General features: G+C 34.5%; 1 long non-coding RNA gene across 1 annotated transcript in view; it reads left to right on the forward strand.

The window, feature by feature from the left end:
• Positions 1-19,414, forward strand: part of LOC123789595 (uncharacterized) — a 34,864-nt gene that overhangs the window by 14,745 nt on the left and 705 nt on the right. The window lies entirely within an intron of this gene.

Here is a 19,414-nt window from a genome sequence, read left to right on the forward strand (position 1 = left end):
TTTCTCTTCAAGTTTCTTTACAGTCCAGAAAGTATAACACTAAGCTATTCATTTAAATGACAGAAAACAGAGAATATGGAAAGGGGAAAAAAACAAGTTACAAAAATAAAAGAGAGATCTTCAGGGCTGAGGAGCATAAGTCTGATCAAAACCATATACTCCTTTCCAAATAAAATGTATTAAAAAAATAATTGTATACATCATTCTGAAATTTCTGAAGCATGAATGAAAAGCATATTCTAAAACTTTCCAGAGCTATAAGTCACTTGACAAATGGGCAAAAATGATAAAAAATGCTGTACATCTGAAGGCTGTGGAAGAAGTCCTCAAATTTCTAAGGGAAAATAATGTTCAACCTAGGATTCAAGACCTAGAAAGGTATCAACCAGTTGGGGAATCTATATCATTAAATCATTCCCAATCATATGTTAATACAGCCTAGCCTAATCCTAGAGCCAGGAAATGCCTAGCATCATGCTGTTATCCAACAAGTTGCAAGCCTCTAACTCCATTTTGCAAGTAATCAAGCAATTTTCTGTTCTCCAGAAAGCACTGTTCTAGTCAGCAGTGATAGAGTCTATTCCACAGATAAACACATCTACAGTGTCGATGGAACCACTGTTCAAGCCAAGACTCCCAGGAGACAGCGGAAAGAAACTTAGCCTTCTAATACATCTTTCTGAAGTATCCTCCCCTTTTACAAAGTGGTTTCATCTCTCCAGAAAAAAAAATCAAGCAAAATGATTTGAAACAGAACGAAACTACTAAAGGCATTGGAAGTTAAGAGTTTTTGAAGCTTAATAAATGATTTGGTCTTTTACATTTATTTTGCATGAACCAAGGTTCTATGTTCAAGAAAGTTAAACAACAGATGTGATACTCAGGAATAGAAAGCAGGGGATCCTGGGTGGCACAGTCGGTTGAGCATCCAACTCTTGGTTTTGGCTCAGGTCATGATCTCCGGGTTGTGAGATCCAGCCCCGCATTGGTCCTCACACTCAGCACAGAGTCTTGAGATTCTCTCCCCCTCTCCCCCTCCCTCCCACACACACTCTCTCTCAAATAAATAAGTAAATTTTTTAAAAAAGGAATGGGATGCATTGCTCAGTCCTGAGAAATATATGTATATATAACTCATACGCATAAGCCAGGTGCCATATCATTGAAGTTAAAGGATGTGATCATTTTAACACTATTTTTTTTCATTTCTCTATTTCTGTAAGCAACACTTCAAACAAACATGAAATTCCCTTCACCATAAAACCAATGGTCAAGTATATTAATTCTAACAATTACATAGATTACATAATTGGAATGTTAATATGCTAAGCAGTTTCTTTGTCTTCAAGTATTCCTTTCCTTGTTCAAACCTTTTACTATAGTCTTATTATACCTTATAGTAATTAGAGAATCTTTTTTTTTTTCATATTAGAGCATTTTTAAATGATTTCCAAGCCTAACCATTTTTTTGAAAGGTGGGGAGGAAGGAATGGGGAAATGACATTGAAAATATAATACTGGCATTCATGAAGATGTTCTGTTGTTCTAGAGTATTATTTTTAGTCATAGGAGAGAAAAACAAACTATAACAAAAATAACAAAACAAAAAAAGATTTGACCGTACACAGAAATAAATAAGAGTATTTGTGAGTGTAAAAGCAATCTTATTTTAAACATGAGAAAAGAAAAAGAAAATAAATATTAACTGAAGAATTTCTGAAGAATAATTATTGTAATAAATTTGGGAACCATTGCCCTAAGAAACTCAGGTGGTCAGAAACCAAATTAGGTATATATCTATACTATTTAAAATAAATAGTTTAATTCATACACCAAATAAAATATTAAAATTGCAAAAAAGAGAGGAATTGTATATACCATTTTATGATTTACTATTTCTAGAACATATGCCCTAGACCCCCAACCTTTCTACAATGCAGGTTTTCCAGTCCTCTTTAAATTAAGCCTTTGGGATTATTCAAGCATGACAGATACACTTAGATACTATCAGGCATTCAGTACACACTATGTGCCTTTGATTTACCTGACAAGTGACAACAAGGCTGTATTGAGTTAAGCACAGACACTATCACTAAATGAATATTTGCAAGACCTGCCTGTGGTTATTGTCATACCAGAACAGAACTCTTGTTCAATATCCTGTCTGGGAAGCAACCTCTACCAGATGCTTCCAAAGAAGGGCAAAACCACCCATAATGCAATTGGATGGATATGTAATTCTATACCCCTGAGGGAAAACACTTCATCTTGGCCCCAGGTGGTGAGCCACTAATACATACTCTGTTCATATTCTTATGAGGACTGGTCTTTTCAAGTAATACACTTTTAAAGGACTTTTTTTTAGTCGTACAAGCTTTACCTTTGAAACACTAATAATAGTGATTTTATAAGTCACTGCAGTAGGAAACCTTAAATTGGTCAGAATGGATGGCTTTTCCTCATTTTTCACAAATGTGATGTGAAACATGTCTCACCTTTCCCTATTTTATTCATTTCTTCACATCATATATAAAATAATTTGATAAACCGTGTAGTAGAAATAAAATGAATCTATGTGTAAATGGAGAGGCTGGATATACAACTGAACAATGAATAGACTTATAAAAAAAAAATAGTACAGAACTCTAACCCACATATCTGTAGTAATCAACCTGGGAAGCCAAACAATAACTTCTGCAGCAACCAATCCAAGAAGTCAAATGGCACCTATGTGTAGTAGTCATTGTAAAATAATTGATTTAGCCAAAGAAGGTCAGCTTCCCTATCCTGTCCCCTTCTCTTGCGTACCTCCAACACGGGATCAACTCGAGAAAGCCAAATATGCTCTCCAAGCCCCACTTCTGTTAGTCGACCTCCTGCTTCTCCATTCAGACAACCCCCAATCAAAACTTACCTGAAGTTTTTTCCTTTTTCATTAGAAAGTTCTCCATGCCCCTGACTGCCTTTAAATATCTGCCAAATGTAAGCGATAGTGGCTGACTCCCTAGCTAGAGCAAGTTCTGAATAAATAGCCTGTTTGTTCTCATTTGGGTGGTGGTCATCTATTTCCATAACAAGTTAATGTTCTTAAAATGTGTACATGGATCTTTAAGATTTTAGGTTAATACTAATTTTGAGATACTCTTGTTTAAATAAATAACTGTTTAAAGTAGTTATTTCTGGGGAATATAGCTGATGTTATGGGTGATTTTCATTTTTTACTACAAATATACACACACAAATTTATATATTTTTATTTTATGTACTTGAGTAGAATTTTACACTGATTCCAAAAGCATTTTAAATAATAAGAAAGTTTTGTTTCCATTAGAGAACTAGATTTTGTTTTATTTAAAGAGCTAAGACAAATCACCTGTACAAAGGAATTATAAAGTTCCTAGTGGGCATATGCATAAGCAGTAGTTTTAAAGACATTATTAATTGACTACTAATACGAAAATAAAATTTCTGAAAGAAACAAAACAAAACAGAGATTACCTAAGAAGATCCTCTACTACACTGGTGACTTTGAAAGCTGAGTAACTTCTTCATCTTCACTAAATGTACCTCTCCTTTTCTTTCCTTCATTTTCTCTTGGAAATTCCCTCCCAACCCTCAGCTACATGGAGATATGGCTACCTATGGCATCTCGTTTATCTACCCAGGGCATACCTTTTACCACACATGCCAATCAGCTTCTCCTTAAGAAGGTCGGCCTGGAGGAGGAAGCACTACTAAAAGAGGCAAATTATAGGGTGGCAGTGCTGGGATTCAGGGGAAGCAAGAGAGGAGTAGTGCTGTAAAACAGAGAGAGGAAAATAATCAAGAAATTCATTTTAAACACTTGTGTGTCTAAACTACAAGCAATGGTTTAGAACAGGGGAGGGACAATAATTGATAAGAATGTGGGGGGAGGGACAATAATTGAAGGCTGAAGATGGGAGTGTCACCAAAGGAGAAGGGAATGAAGAGGAAGGAAAACACTGTAAATTCCTGAAGATAACAGGAAGAAGAGAAATTACGTGAATTACAATCAATCACTTTGACTATATTTCCAAGACTGCAGTTCCAAAAAAATTAAGATACTTAGTGGACAAATTTACAACCAGAATATCAGATTTAAAAGATTCTGTAGGGGGAAAAATGTGATTTTATTAAAATACTGACTTTAAAACAAATATTTAGGGTGCCTGGGTGGCTCATTTAAGCGTCTGCTTTCGACTCAGGTCATGATTCCAGGGTCCTGGAATTGAGTCCCACATCGGGCTTCTTGCTCAACGGATAGCCTGCTTTTTCTCCCTCTCCTCCCCACTCATGCACTCTCTCACTATCTCTGTCTCTCTGTCTCAAACATAAAATCTTTAAAAATAAAATATTTAAATACAAATATCAAACCACATTATGAATATTAAAACAAACCCTCCTTTGGTATAATTCAAAATTAAGCCTTCAATTTTACTTAAACAATTTTACTTTGGAGTGATTTGGATTTTTGCTACTAGAGCAGTCTTTAAAAGGAAATTTACTTTCCAGTCACTAATTTACAACATAGTACTGTCAGTATCTCCCATTAGAGCTGACTTAATAACCTTTTTCTCAATGTGAAAAGGTCCTGAAGACCCTGTTGCATATACTGGAGAAAAGTTTTGTTGGGAGATATATATTACTCATAGGAATTCCCAAAGTTGAGAAAATGTCATTTCAGCATAAAAAGCCACACCAATGCCACATTATGAAAAGGTTATTTTGAAAAGAATGTATCTTAGAATCATATATTTATGCGTTTGTATTTCATTTTTTCAGATTTGATCACTTGAACTTTGTTTTCACATGGTGTTTAGCAGGAGTACATATTCTTTTATTTCCCATGTTACAAGCAGCACTAGATCACAATAAGAGGCTATTACAAGAATTTAGTAGATTCTGCTTAGCTAACAGTTATGGCTTTATGATTCATATAAATTTAGATGTTGCATTTCTTTTATCTTTTTTGCACTTCACAGTGTATACTCTGTTTTATACACATCTCTTTGATATTTACTGTGTTAGTAAGGTTTATTAGTATTGGTTTCATATGAGGAACACTTAAGCTCTAAGAGTTTAAATATTTTTATGGAAATAGGTAAATATTGTCTAAATTAGTACCCATGTCTTCTAATTTCAAATTGATTATCATTTCCATTATGCTCTTTATGTCTCAGTGAAAGGGGGCTTATGTGGACCTGGAATTATAGAATATATAATCTCAATGAATGCTTGAAACTTGTTACATGCAGTCCAAGCATTTGCCGAACATTCCTTCCTACTTAATATACTATAGAATACCTATTAAATACTAGGTACTATATTTATGATTTGCAGATATTCTCTTTAATGCTTACAGTAATTTTAAAAAGTAGTTATCTCTATTTTTAGATAAGAAAATTGAGATTCAGAGAGATTAAATAACTTATCTGTGGTTACCCAGTTGACAGAATTCATACTCATCTCTGTTTGATTTTATGCTTCTTCCAGAATTTCCTGTTCCCTTAGGGAAAAAACACCTCTTTATTTTTAAGTCACTCTATTGTTAAGTCTTCTTACTTGGTTTCCCAAGGGCCTACCAGTTGGTTAATTTATGTAGCCTGTCGATTTCTCTAGGCTATTGGTTATATATATATGCATTGTCTGGAAGAGAAACACAAGACACCTGGTAAACATAAACATTGCAAGAGTGTTTAAAAAAGGTAGCATTGCCAAAAGAACAGATTAATAATAGATAAAAGCATTCTAGAGATGAGGCTGAAGCAAAAGATAAAATATGTTGGGGAGAGATCTAATTGCCGTATATCTAGGGGCCCTCCTCTATGTATGGTTCTTTATATCAAAATCAGTCACTTCTTAGCAATAAGTCATAGGTCTCTTTACAGTAGTTTGGTAATAAAAACCTACTTCTAGTATGTTTCTGGCCCCAACCTCCATAAACCACTTAGCACCTCCCCCACCCCCATTAGTTACTCTGTGAGTAGGGCACAGGAGGGTGGAGGGAGGCAGCGTTCTGGCCCTTGTGCTCTGAGGACAAACCCAACTTTCCAACTATGTAAGAAGCTATTAAATATGTTTTCAAAGATATACAAACTGCAGAATACTGTTCTTATAGATTGGAAAACAGATTTGAGCTTAGACATGGAAATACCTTGGTGTATTGCAAATATTCCTAGTAGATGGTTCCCATGCTCAGTTGTCAATTGTTTTCTGAAACCATCCTATTCTAAAAATAGTTTTCTCCATTTTTTTTAGATTTCTACAGTATTTCACAATTTTGTTATAAAATTTATCAAATCCTATTGTCGTGATTAATTTCTGTGCCCTTCTCTGCTCATCCTTAACCGTTACATTAATGTTCTCCCTGACAGCAACTCCACTTTTTCTTACTGACTTCCATGACTTCAGTGCTGCCATGACTTCAGGCTTTGTAGGAGGCAGTTCTCTTAGAACATTCACAGAGTCTGAATCCAGTTACAAATAATTCTAGCATTTTCGTAACATCTTGAGAAGTGGTTATTATCCTGGAGTCTAATGTAAAATCTGATAAATACTCTACCGTTGTTGAGAAATGCCTATCTTTAGTCGTATATAAGAAATCACCTGAATACTAAAGAGATGGAGAGGGAGACAACATCATCTCTGGCTCCCTTTTAGAGGTCAGTGAATTGAACATTTTACAAGCAGGAAAATGCTTTATCTGATTCAAGTTAAGTGACTCTGGACTGAAAGGTGTAAATTGCTCCAGTTTTTGTCTAGGATCTTCCCATATCCTGGGTCATGTTAGGCCAAAACAACACAGTGTGGACTGCTGGAAAATTCTATTGTCATGATAACTGACACTCCAAACAGGTGATGGGAAAAGATCTGGATTGTGTGTATTGTATCACACAAAAGGAACATTACCTAGGAAACACCAAGGCTACTACAGAAATAAGTGGCTCATGTTAAAAGATGGGGTAGGAGAAAAAGCTGGTCAGCCACCAGTAAGCAAAGAACAGTGCTGTTAGCGGGTTTGTTGGCTGGTTGGTTGGTTGGTTGGTTGGTTTTGGTTTTTATTTGTCCTGTCTGCCTATTATTGTGCATAACTATGTGTGTGAAACAGTGGTTGTGCCATCACTGCCTTTTCATTAGTGATGCCATCTCTCTCAGAATTCCAGAATATTTCAGTTCAAAACCTGAACTAAATTCTTGTACATCAAGTAGAGTGAGCAGTCGAGATAATCTAAGCAACTTTAAGAGTATAGAATGATGGTCTCATATATTGTAATGTTTCCCTGGTGTATTTTCAAAACAGTAAAATTGGTTGAAAATACAAAATTTTAAATTATATCTAACTTTATCTTGAATTTTAAAGTTAGAACTAAAACAACTCCAAACTTGTGTTTTCAAATATTGTATTTCCCTTTAATAAAGCTGAATACCAAATCCATACTTTTAACATTACCCTAATATAGCAAATTTTACAAGATCTAATACTCTCCAAACCAGTTCCTATCTCTACTTAAAAATAACTACAAAAAGAGGATACATAAACAAAGCTAAAAAGTGACAGAAAACCTACTAAGGACATTGAAAGTAGGACAAATTAAAAGAAAAATGGGTCCCACCTCGGGGGCTCCTTGCTTGGCGGGGAGCCTGCTTCTTCTCCCTTTGCCTGCCTCTGCATGCCCACTCCCCCTGCTTGTGCGTGCTCTCTCTCTCTCTCTGACAAATAAATAAACCTTGAAGGAAGGAAGGAAGGAAGGAAGGAAGGAAGGAAGGAAGGAAGGAAGGAAGGAAAGAAAGAAAGAAAGAAAGAAAGAAAGAAAGAAAGAAAGAAAGAAAGAAAGAAAGAAAGAAAGAAAAAAAGAATTACATAGTAAACACAAAAACACATGAGATAAAAATATTACACTGATATTAAGAGGGGGAATCTAATCAAAAGTGGACTCGAATTGTTTTGCATTTATCACCATAGCAATTTCCATGAGTATGGAACAGACTTCACTTCTGGCTTAAATAGAATATTCAAATATGTGGATGACTGTCACTATTTAACATAGTTTTGCAAACATTTGGTATTTTTGTTAATTTTATTTGCATTTCATTTGGTGAATGTGTTTGAATGTCAGTAAACATTTGAACATGATCCTTAGGCTTAAGGAGAGAAGTTCTTTTCCAGTGGTCTTATCAGGAAAGTTAATTGGTTTAATTTAGAGAACGCATTTGTATGGATATTTCTGAGATGTCTGGAGAAACAGGTTGTTAAGCCAAATGCAGGTCTAGATTATTAACCTTAAAAATAAAACTGCCAGCTATTTTACCAGCAGAAATGGGTTTATTCGGGAGTAGCAACAAATTACAATCTGAGACAAGCAAGCTACAGCAAAATCATAGGCAAATCTGCAAAACAAGGAGAGATGCACTCTTTTACAGAGGAGAGGGGAGAAGTTGGGAGGGGGAGTTCTAAGTACGGTGATTTTTCATTCCCTGAGTTGGGACTGTTTCTCATTGGGTGGGCCCTTGTGGGGCAGAGGGAAGAGGGGGGAGAAACTGTTTCCTCCTCCTGCTGTAGTAAAGTAGTGTCTACCTGCATGGTTCCTCTCTTTGTATTGGGTCTGCTAGGCATGGGAGCTCCCCATCCTGCCTTCCAACTATTCTAAATGGATTTCCTTTTCTTAATCCTCACAAGATCAAAATATGAGGTGTGAGAAATGTCCTCAGTTCCTCCTTGCCCCACCATGATGATAATCCCCCAGTGAGCCAGAGACTATGTATATATCAGACATAGCCTCTCTGTAGGTTTGCCTTGAGGAAATTTCTGAAACATGTTTGTCTTCTAGAGAGAAAATCATGCATAAATATTGGCTAATAATATACACATGGATTAAATGTAACAGAACCCAGCATGACTTCACATTTCAGAGGATCTCTTATAAAATACATTTGTTAAACAAGACCTAAATCTTAATAAAGCAAAATGAAAGATTCTTTATTATTGGGAATTCAAGCATTATCCAACAAGTTTGGGTAGTTCTGCTTGTTTAGTTTTTAGTTTTGGATTTTAGAAGAGCTGCACCAATATCCCTGAATTTTCCCATACAAATAAAGGATTGTTCCACATAGGGGTTTGGCTGACTCTAGAAGTGGTCCCAAGCTTCCTAAGAAATATTCCTAAGAATTCCTAGGGTAATACACTTTAGGAAAGATCCACAAAATACAGTTCCTTTAGATAAAAACTACGAGAGAAGATGTAGGGGAGGAAATTTTTTTCTTTTCTTTTCAAAGGCTCTTCTATCTGGTCTAAGATTTGAATTGACACAAGATAGATTAGAAGGAAAAAATCAAATTTAATTTTGTACATACACGGGAATGGCACATACATGAAAGATTCAAAAGCAGAAAGGTAAAATGAGGTACATGTGCCATCCTGACCTAAGGAATGCAGTAGGGGCCTAGGGCTTCAAAGCGGAGGAAGGCCATTCATAGGGAGAAAGATGGTTGATAACTAGATGTTTGCCGTGCCACAGAGACGGGTCATTCAGATACAGTGTATCTCTTGTAGTAACTCCAATTCTGAGAGAGACTCCTAATTTAGATTCTTCTTGGTAGTTAAGGGAGGGGCAAAATTTTCTCTTAAGCATGCAGGGTCACATTTGCCTTTCAGCTTAAAGTAGTCCACATGCCAAAGTGCCACATTTTACGGAGACTTGGTCTGAACCATTTCAAAGAGTATATCCTTTAGCTAGTGTCTCACTTTATAGTCTCACCCATTTAGTGACACAGCATGTAATATATGCCTGACATATGGAGGGCATATGGTACATAAATGGATGAATACATGCTATCCATAGTGGATGTGAAAAATTGTATTTACCCCTTGGGACACCTGGGTGGCTCAGTCAGTTAGGTGTCTGCCTTTGGCTCAGGTCATGATCCCAGGGTCCTAGGATCGAGTTCCACATCGGGCTCCTTGCTCATTGGGAGCTGCTTCTCCCTCTGCCTGCTGCTCCCCCTGCTTGTGCTCTCTCTCTCTGTCTCTGACAAATAAAACCTTAAAAAAGAGTTGTATTTACCCCAAAGGAAAAATTAAAATTAGTTTCCTTAAAAACGTACCTATAGCACAAGTTAAGTTTGCAGATACAGCTTCAATGTTATCCAGTAACTTCAAAATACTTTTTGGAAAGAGGTATTTATAAAGAAAAAAAACCCAGAATAATCATTTTTAGTAAGATTACATCTGTAAAAATTTACTTTTTCTATGCCTAGAGAATATTGATTCCCAGCCCTTGTCTCAGGGTAAAATTTTATCCTTCTCAAAAAAAAAAAAAAAAAAAATTCTAAAACCAAATTATTTAAATTTGTGTCATTTTTCAAGAGATATTCATGGCATACAGTACTTAAAAGAACAGAAGTTTTTTTGTTTTTTGTTTTTGTTTTTGTTTTTAAATGAGAAATATATTTCACAAGTATCAAAAGATTTGAAATCTTAGGTTAAGTGACATCAATAGGAAGTAGTATGATTTTCTCCTTGTAGGCCCAGTATGTTTGAACTGATTCAAATAGTGTATAAAACTCCTTTTTACAGCATTCTAGAATCAAGGAAGTTTCCATATCGGTGAGCCCATATTTACCAATGGTCTCAGGTTTTCTAACTCCCAGTCCAGGAGCATTCTAATGGATGCTAACAAGATGTGATACTATTGTCTTAAATCTTAGATGCATGACATCAAATTGTATTCATTCCAGTGAAGCATGAACCCTTGCCTTAGAGATCCATCAACTATTTTAATGTATACTTTTAAATAAAATTAGTAATCTAGTTGGGAGGCAGATGTAAAGTTTAGTCATGATTTACGAGTAGTAAATGATACCTTGACCACAAAATAATTCATCCTGACACTGATGCTTGATGAAAAACTACAATTTTCATCATAGAGATTATAGCATTATTAGATTATAGCATTAAGCTATATAAAAATAAGATTATAGCATTATTAGAAAAAAAGGTCAATGGTATCCAAAATGCCAAGAGAAAAGGCAAGAATAAAAAGGCAAGAAAACATCCTACTATCATGAGTAGAACCTTAATAATACCTGAAGTATTTATATCAGTTTTCCAGTAATAAGCGAAATTGCTTATCCTTCGCTTTCGATAAAGTATGTAGTTAAAACTGTACAGGGTTTAATTTATTTGGTCTAGAGCATAATAACATTTTCAGCCTTCTTTCGAGGTACAGCTAGATTAAGCAGATAGCTCATTTAAGCTAAAAAGTTAATGTAAAACATAAAACATAATCAGTGTCTTAAGAGACTAACAGAAGTCCACAGGATCCCCAAAAAAGATACATTATGTAATCATCATGGGAAAAGAACAGTTGTTGTTGTTGTTGTCATCGTTGTCGTCGTCATTGTTGTTGTTACAAGGGAGTATATAAGTTTATGAGTTATGCATCTTATTGGTAATATTTTTACCCAGTCAAGTAGGGGGCGACAAGGGCATTGCAAACTAAAGAAACAGTAAATAATGACACAGAATTGAGAGAGACAGAGAGAGATGTTCAGAGAAGAGTGGAGGAAGGAGGTTTAGCTGGAAGATATTGTGTATGGGTATGGGTGGGCAATGGAAATTCAAATGGAAATGTATATTGAAGTAAATATGAGGAAAGTGGGGAAAAACACTGGTGAGGTGATGAGTCTGAGTCTGATCTGAGAGTTTCCCCTCTTCTTTCGGAAGATCCAAGGTAATGCAGAGGTGCACAAGATAAAGGAAAAAAAAAATAGAGAGTAAAGATATTGGAAGTTAATGCATATTAGCAGTCAGAGGAATTGGGATTGGGTGTGTAAGTCACTGAGAAAGATACTTTTATAGGTTTTTGTAACAGTTGGATGGAGTTTGTTGGAGACAGTAAGATTAAGGACAGTAAGAAGTCTTTACAAAAGGAATGCTGAAAAAAAAAGAGATAATGGTTAGCTTTTCCATCCATGTATGGTTCAGCTCTGTGTGAGGCACTGTTAAGGGCCTGGAGATCCAGAGGTCCGTATAAGGTATAGTCTGTGCAGTTACGAAGCGTAATATCTTAGCAAGGTGGACAAACTGCAAGATAACGATGTGAATGACAGCAGTACAAAGGAGGAGCTTGGGACATACAGAAGCACATGCCTAGACTGGGAGAATCATAAGAGTTTCCTAGGGGGAAAAACAATAGGCATTTTCCAGATTAAGGTGGGGTTGTGGTCAGATGGAATTTTGTTAAGCAATGCTTATACTTCTGAAACACCCGAAGTATAGTTTTCTTAATAAATGAATTCTGTGTGAGGAGTCAGGTAAAGCAAATGACCGAGACTTCTGTATTCAACTACAGAGATGGATTTTGCCACATATATTTTTTAAGCAGGAGAGAGACATCATCAGTTTTCATTTTAAAAGACTACTTTTCAAACAGTGGTAAGTTTGAAAACAGGAAGACCAGTTAGAGATGTATCCTATCAACCAAAGGTCATGAGCTGGAAATCTGATTAACACAGAGAAGTGTGAATAGAGAAGTAAGAATAGATTGAAAATGATGATTATGATAATGATGATGGTGCTGATGATAGTAATACTGGTGCTGATGAGAATGGTGATGCTCTTACTGCTACTGTTGCTGCTGATGATAATTACAGGTAACAGTTTTGAGCACTTACTGTTTGACATGTACTGTGGAAAGTTTATTATGTAAATTATATTGCATGAGCCTTATGATAGCTCTAAAAGTTTAGACCTATTTTTATGTGTATTTGAGAAAAGAGGAAATTAATCCTTAAAAAGTTTGGGTAATTTGCTAGCGATTGTAGAGATACTAAACATTGGAGATAAATTTTTAATCATGTAATCTAGAGCCCCTGCTTTAGGTCCACTTTATTATTTTGTGCCTCAGCACATATTTAGGAGTTAAAATGGTTAGCTGGATTGTAGAGGGTAAATTGAATTAGAGAAGAATCTATAATTCCTCCCAACACTGCTAATTTAGGTAAACATTAGGATAATGGTAGTCCCATTTATTAAGACTAAGAAAACTGGTAAAGATTTACGTAGAACAGATTTGTTAAACAGTATTAGTTTGGGGACAAAGAATGGTCCAGTGAGACCTAAACTGAAAATATATTTGGATGTAGCTGCCTAGAGAGATAACCAAAGTACAGATTTTCTAAGAGAGATTGTAAGGTGAAGAAAAGTGTTTTGTAGATATGCATACTAGGACCAGAAATAGACCATTTTTGTATTGAATACAACATGATTTTTTTCTTATTCTATTGGTAATTTCATTTTTAAATAATATGAATAAATTTAACTCAACATTGTTTTATGATTAGCGGCAGAGTTAAGAACAAAATGTTATCTGAATCACAGAGACAAATATGTCTTCAAAGAATGCACATTCTGAAGAAAAATTTTGCCAATATAATGACAATAATATCTATTCATTTCACTTTTCTATTTGAAATGAAAGAGCCCTGTCCCTTCTCATCTAATTTGGATGCTCATCCTTGCTCTTATACTGACAAAGTATAATAATTGTGCCATCTCTAATTTTTACATCTTTATTAACTTTCATGTCAGAGTATCTGGTCTGGTAATTACTATTCTATTTTGCTTCTTTCATGAGCATTACTTTTCATGTTAAAGAGAAAAAAAAAAAACAACACTGAGAATGTCCCTTGAAAAATACCCAGTGTACATACAATTTTCCTTGTAATGCATTTATAAATTATGATAATTTTATTAAAATGTATGGTGATTATAAAAGGAAAAGTCAGTGCTATATCTGGTAATCTTTCCATCATGTTAAAAATATCAGAAGACTGATAATTGAGATTAAAACTTCTGCAGGAAAACCTATATCTCTGAGGCTTTACTTGAATGGCTTCTTGTATTCTCAGAAACCGTTCCTTTTTGGCATTGTGGATAAAGAACCGTGCATCCCCGTAAGCTTAATAACGACATTTTGTCACCAGAGAGCACACAGGTGAACCCCTGGGGGGAAGTGGAGAAGACAATGTCTTATTCTAAATGGACAGCTAATGAGACACTTAAAAGCACATCCAGTGAAATGTATTACTGCTACAAGGTCTGTACAAATTTGTTTGAGGCCTCCAGTTCATTGATTTGTTTATGGAGATGGCTTAGATTTGTAATATCTTTCACTGCTATTGTGGTATAGACAGACTGAAGACGTATTGAACACATCTTATTTGGTGAAAGTTCCCAGAGGGAGTATCAGAATTAGCAGCCTCCATCCATAATATTTGAGGGTCTCCTGCTTGATTTTTTAAAAATAATTAATTTAATAGTAATTGCTTCTCTAGTGTTGTTTACATTGCAACCAATTTTGAACGTCAGTAATTTCCCCTGAAGAAACAAACACAAAACCACATGTCCTTAATATTACCATGACCGTCCATCTCATTTATATGTAATTTAGCTATGGCTAGACATAAAAAGCAAATGAAGAATCAGGTAATTAAGAAGGGAATTTATTTTCCACTAACCAGACTAAAATCAAAATACTTTTGTCAACTTTTCTCAATAACAACATTGATTCCCCACTTCCTTTTCCTATATGTAAAAACACAAATTAAATATGAAGCGCATATTTATACAATACGTAATCTTGTGTTTGAGCAGAGAGCTAATTAATGAGAGTAGGCAATGATATCAATACTCCTAGTGGGGAATCAGTATAGTTCAGTACATACATGTCTTTTAAATGGGCCACTGTGGGGGAAACTGAATATGAAAGTCACACTCCCTGGTCCTGGAAGAGTTTATAATGAATTGAGGAAAACTGACCGTTACACAGATATTTTCAATATAATTTTTCATATAAGTGCTAGAATGAAGACAGAATAATATAAAAACGCTGAAAGAACTAATTACAGAATCTCTAAAGCGACTCTCAAATGAAAAGATATAAAAATAATAGGAAAACAATTACATTTGTAAACCCATTTAAATATACTCCATTGTTCCCTAGCTGGTCAGCAGAAGAGAACATTTTTTTGGTTGTTGTTTAAGATTTTATTTATTTATTTGACAGAGAGAGAGAGAGAGAGCACGCTCACAGGCAGAGTGGCAGGCAGAAGGAGAGGAAGAAGCAGGCTCCTTACTGAGCAGGGAGCCTGATGTGGGGCTCGATCCCAGGACCCTGGGATCATGACCTGAGCCAAAGGCAGCTGCTTAACCGACTGAGCCATCCAGGTGCCCCAAAAGAGAACATTTACCATATTTGCCACATGATCTGTATTTCTTTGTAGTAGGAAATTATTAATGACAGAATAGATGAAAATTTCAGTGACTTCAAGTTTTCTTCAACACATTGCCATGTAATTTGACTATCTGTGTGCTATACCTTAGATCAGGGTAGCTAAAAATCATGACTTGCAGTTTATAGCTGGGAATTACAGATAACATAAAAATTTAGAATTATTTACAGATTATAATCTCTACTGTCGATTATATTGATGAAGAAAACTGTTCTATTTACGATGACTAAAAGAATGACTGTATGCCCACACCAGTCATGCTGTTCTCACTTCACTTTCAGGGTCTTTGTATTCTCCTTACTATTGGACAAATTAAAGTATTTTTTAAAAGATGACTTAAAAGATTTTATCCTTTATCTTAGCTATTTTCAACAAAAGGATTGTGGTGGCTATGTCAGTTTGACTGCACCAAAGGATACCTGGATTAAACATTGATTCTGTTTGTGTCTGCGAGGGGTTTCTGCAGGAGATTAGTATCTGTTACTGTCTGCTTTATTCTTTTTAGTTGTCTTAGTTTTTTTTTTTTTCCTTGTATTTGGTATTCATAGTAATTTTTTATTATACTGAATACTGTTGTTAAAGATCTGAGGCAAGTCTCATTTTCTCACCCCCCTCCTGAAAGTCTTCCCCTCTTACTTTTGTACATGGTACCCTGAAAAGATGCAAAAACATGGTGTTTTAACCAGGGTATGTCTCAATATGCATTTTTTCCCCAAAATAATCCAATAAAGATTTTTAGTAATGCAGTATGCCTTTTTAATACACTAACTGGGGGGACACCTGGATGGCTCCATCGGTTAAGCATCTGCCTTCGGCTCAGGTCATGATTTCAGGGTCCTGGGATCAAGCCCCACATTGGGCTCCCTGCTCAGCGGTGAGCCTGCTTCTCCCTCTCCCTCTGCTGCTCCTCCTGCTTGTACTCTCTTGCTCTCTCTTTCTCTCTCTCTAATAAATAAATAAAATCTTTAAAAAAGACACTAATTTAATTTTTCCTTCATTTTCTTCTCTTATGTCCTTTAATAGTTTTCTATGTGTTGAAATAGACACAAATTATAGTGATGTTTGACCATCTTTATTCACCTTATCTATTATATTATTTTTAGTTGTCATAATCTTTTTCTTGTATTTGGTTTCCACAGTAATTTCTAAATCCCTTTCTCTATTCCATTAATTTATTTCAGTGATTTTTATTCTCTTTCTTATTTCAAACTCATTGCTTTTGTAACATAGTTGCATGATTCATGATTTTATTCCTCTAAGTCTGTAGTCTTCCTGTCCATGCAATTTTGTCATTTCATATTTAATATCTGATTTCATTAAATTTCATTAAATTTTTCTATGGTAATAACCAAACATCAGTGCAGTTATTTTTCTGTGTCTTGAGTTTAATTTAATCTCAGAATTGAACACTTCATCATTTTGTGATTTTTACATCTTTAGTTTACCTTCTTAGAGTGTTGTAGATATACGCCATTCTGACTCTTTTTATTTTATTTCTGACTCAAATAATTCTAACTCAAAAAATATTCAAAATTGTGTTTTTCTGATATTCTGTAGTTTATTTTTCCTTAATTCTTTTACTACATTATCTAAGACATGTTTGTCTCCACACCTGAAATTTTACTTAAGACATATAAATTATGTTTGTTTTGGTTTTCTAAGAGTCTGAGAATGTGCTTGCGTTCGTGTAGGCTTGGGGGAAAGCTGAGAGTGGGTTAGGATGGAAAGTACTAAGTCAGAACTATGGTCAGTTTGGAAACTGGCAGTTTGCCAGTAGTTATGTTACAGAGTCTAAACCACCTGATTGGAATATACGCCACGATTTTTTGAGGTATTCTTGAGCTTTGAATTTTTCTCTCGTGCATTTACATCAGTTTGCTTCTGGAAAACACACATCTCTGATATCCTTATTAATTTAATTTGTTAGTTTTTAAGATAGGAAATACCATGGTCAGCCAGTCTTTATTCTGCCACTTTCCTCAAGAAGATAGAAACTATTATAAATGTTTTAGCATTGTCAATTTGGAAAATGCTTCATCTCATTTGGGGATGAAGTAACATATAAATAATAAATGAGAAATGTTAGCTCTCTGTAGCTTGTTCCTCCATATAAAATCTTTATCAGTAGTTTGAAAAGGTGGCTTCAGTTATGTCAAACAAAATATTTTGAATGAAATTTATGGAAAGCATTTGAAACAGATTTCTAGCATAATTTTTTTTCTTTTGTTATCATTCTCACTGCTTGGCAAGGATATTAGCTGGCAAGGTAATTTGTAATTATTATTGAGAGTTCAAAATTGAGTCTAACAGACTCGGGTTCAATCTTGGTTCTGTTACTTACTAATTAACTGAGTAACTTCGAGATATCACTTTAACTCTTGGAGTTCTAATTTCCTCTTATGTCCATCTTTGGTTTGTTGTGACTTCAGCTGTATAAGTGCCTGGTATTGTCTATCATAGTGTATACTCAATAACTAGTAATTACTATTACTAGTTAATATTTTAATGCTTTACTCAATTTTAATAAACGTATACAGTGACAACGATACTGTGGCTTTGCCATAAATATAAAAACTCATAGATTTATGTAAGTGTAGCTACATCTTACACAGTATTATATGAAAAATAATTTTTTTAATTGCAAAGATCTGAAAACAAGTGCATACGAGTTTTTTCATATGCTTTCTTCATATAATAAATCTGAAATAGTTCAAGTAAATACCATTTTATATTAGAGGGTCAACGATTCTTTAATTTTCAGTTATTTTTGAAGTTTACCTCCTATTGATTCTCATTTATAGTGTTTCCTTTCCATTTAGAATAGTAATTTTAATTAAAACTCTCATAACAAATTTATAAGCATTTTAGTTTAGAAAACCAAAACATTAACACAAGGTGTCTTTTGGATTCATATGTATTCCAGCTTTTCTTCTTTGGTAATCAATTCTCTTATATCTCTTTTGCTGAGAGAAACCTCAGATTGCAGTTCCATAGATGAAGAGGTGAAGTACCTGAATTGATTAATGTAAATTAGACTAATTCAGTCTTTTGACTATTAAGCTCTTCTAAACCCTTCAACATCTACCAAAGAAAATATTGAAAAGAAACATGTTTTGACAGGCCGGTATTTGTCTAAACAAAAATACCATTTTTAATATCATTATATTTTTCCTAGTGAATTTGTTCGTTACCTATCAGGATAATCAGAAAAAAAGCATATTTTCACTCATTTATTATGAGTGTTGAATGTTTTCTTCCTCACATTGATTTATAACTTCTACATTTTGAAAAATGAATAGAAAATATTTTTACAACAAAAACAAAGTTAATTTACAGCTATTTCTACAAAAAGAGTACAGTTAAAAATCAGAATATTTTATTTACAGAACCTGAGAAATTTCTATATAAAACTTCCAGGGCCTTGGAAAAAAATGTTCTATAAATAAACCTCATGGATTATATTGTTCATCTATTGTATTATGTGAATGTTCATAGAAATTATGTTTGTCCATTATTCATTTATTGCTTCATTTTGAATTGTTATTCTTTTTTTTTGGATCTTCTTTCCACTTGCATACATCAACAAGTCCATTTTATATTCTTACACTATTCATTCAGTGATCTGTAAATCAAGTTTGGAAGGACAACTGCTCTGAAATTTTGGTGGGTTTTGTTGAATTCAAATTACTTTTTAGAATGGTCATGGACCTGTGACCTTTAATTCATTCTGGAAACATAAATATCACTTTACATCCATATTTACATTTTTGATAAATATTTTTCCTGAAAATAATTTATTTCTACTTAATTATGCAATAATAAGGGATTTGTTTATTATGGAGTACTATTTTATTCCATCATTTTACTGAAGAACTTTTTCCCAGATCTAGTAGATATTTGTTTACATGCAGAAAAGTTTCAGTGGCGATTCTTTCATAGGTGCAGATTCACAAAGCAAGACATCCTGTCTTTGAGTCTCTGAGAAATGATTACATGTGATAATATTCCATCCAAGTGTATCATGCCACAATGCATATCACTTGTCTTCAAGCAATGAGTTCTATAAGGATGCTGTTATCTGTGGCAAGTTTGTCATTCATGG

This window comes from Ursus americanus, chromosome 3, assembly GCF_024610735.1.
Source record: "Ursus americanus isolate L20-20 chromosome 3, mUrsAme1.1.p, whole genome shotgun sequence".
In the NCBI taxonomy this organism is placed as follows: Eukaryota; Metazoa; Chordata; class Mammalia; order Carnivora; family Ursidae; genus Ursus; species Ursus americanus.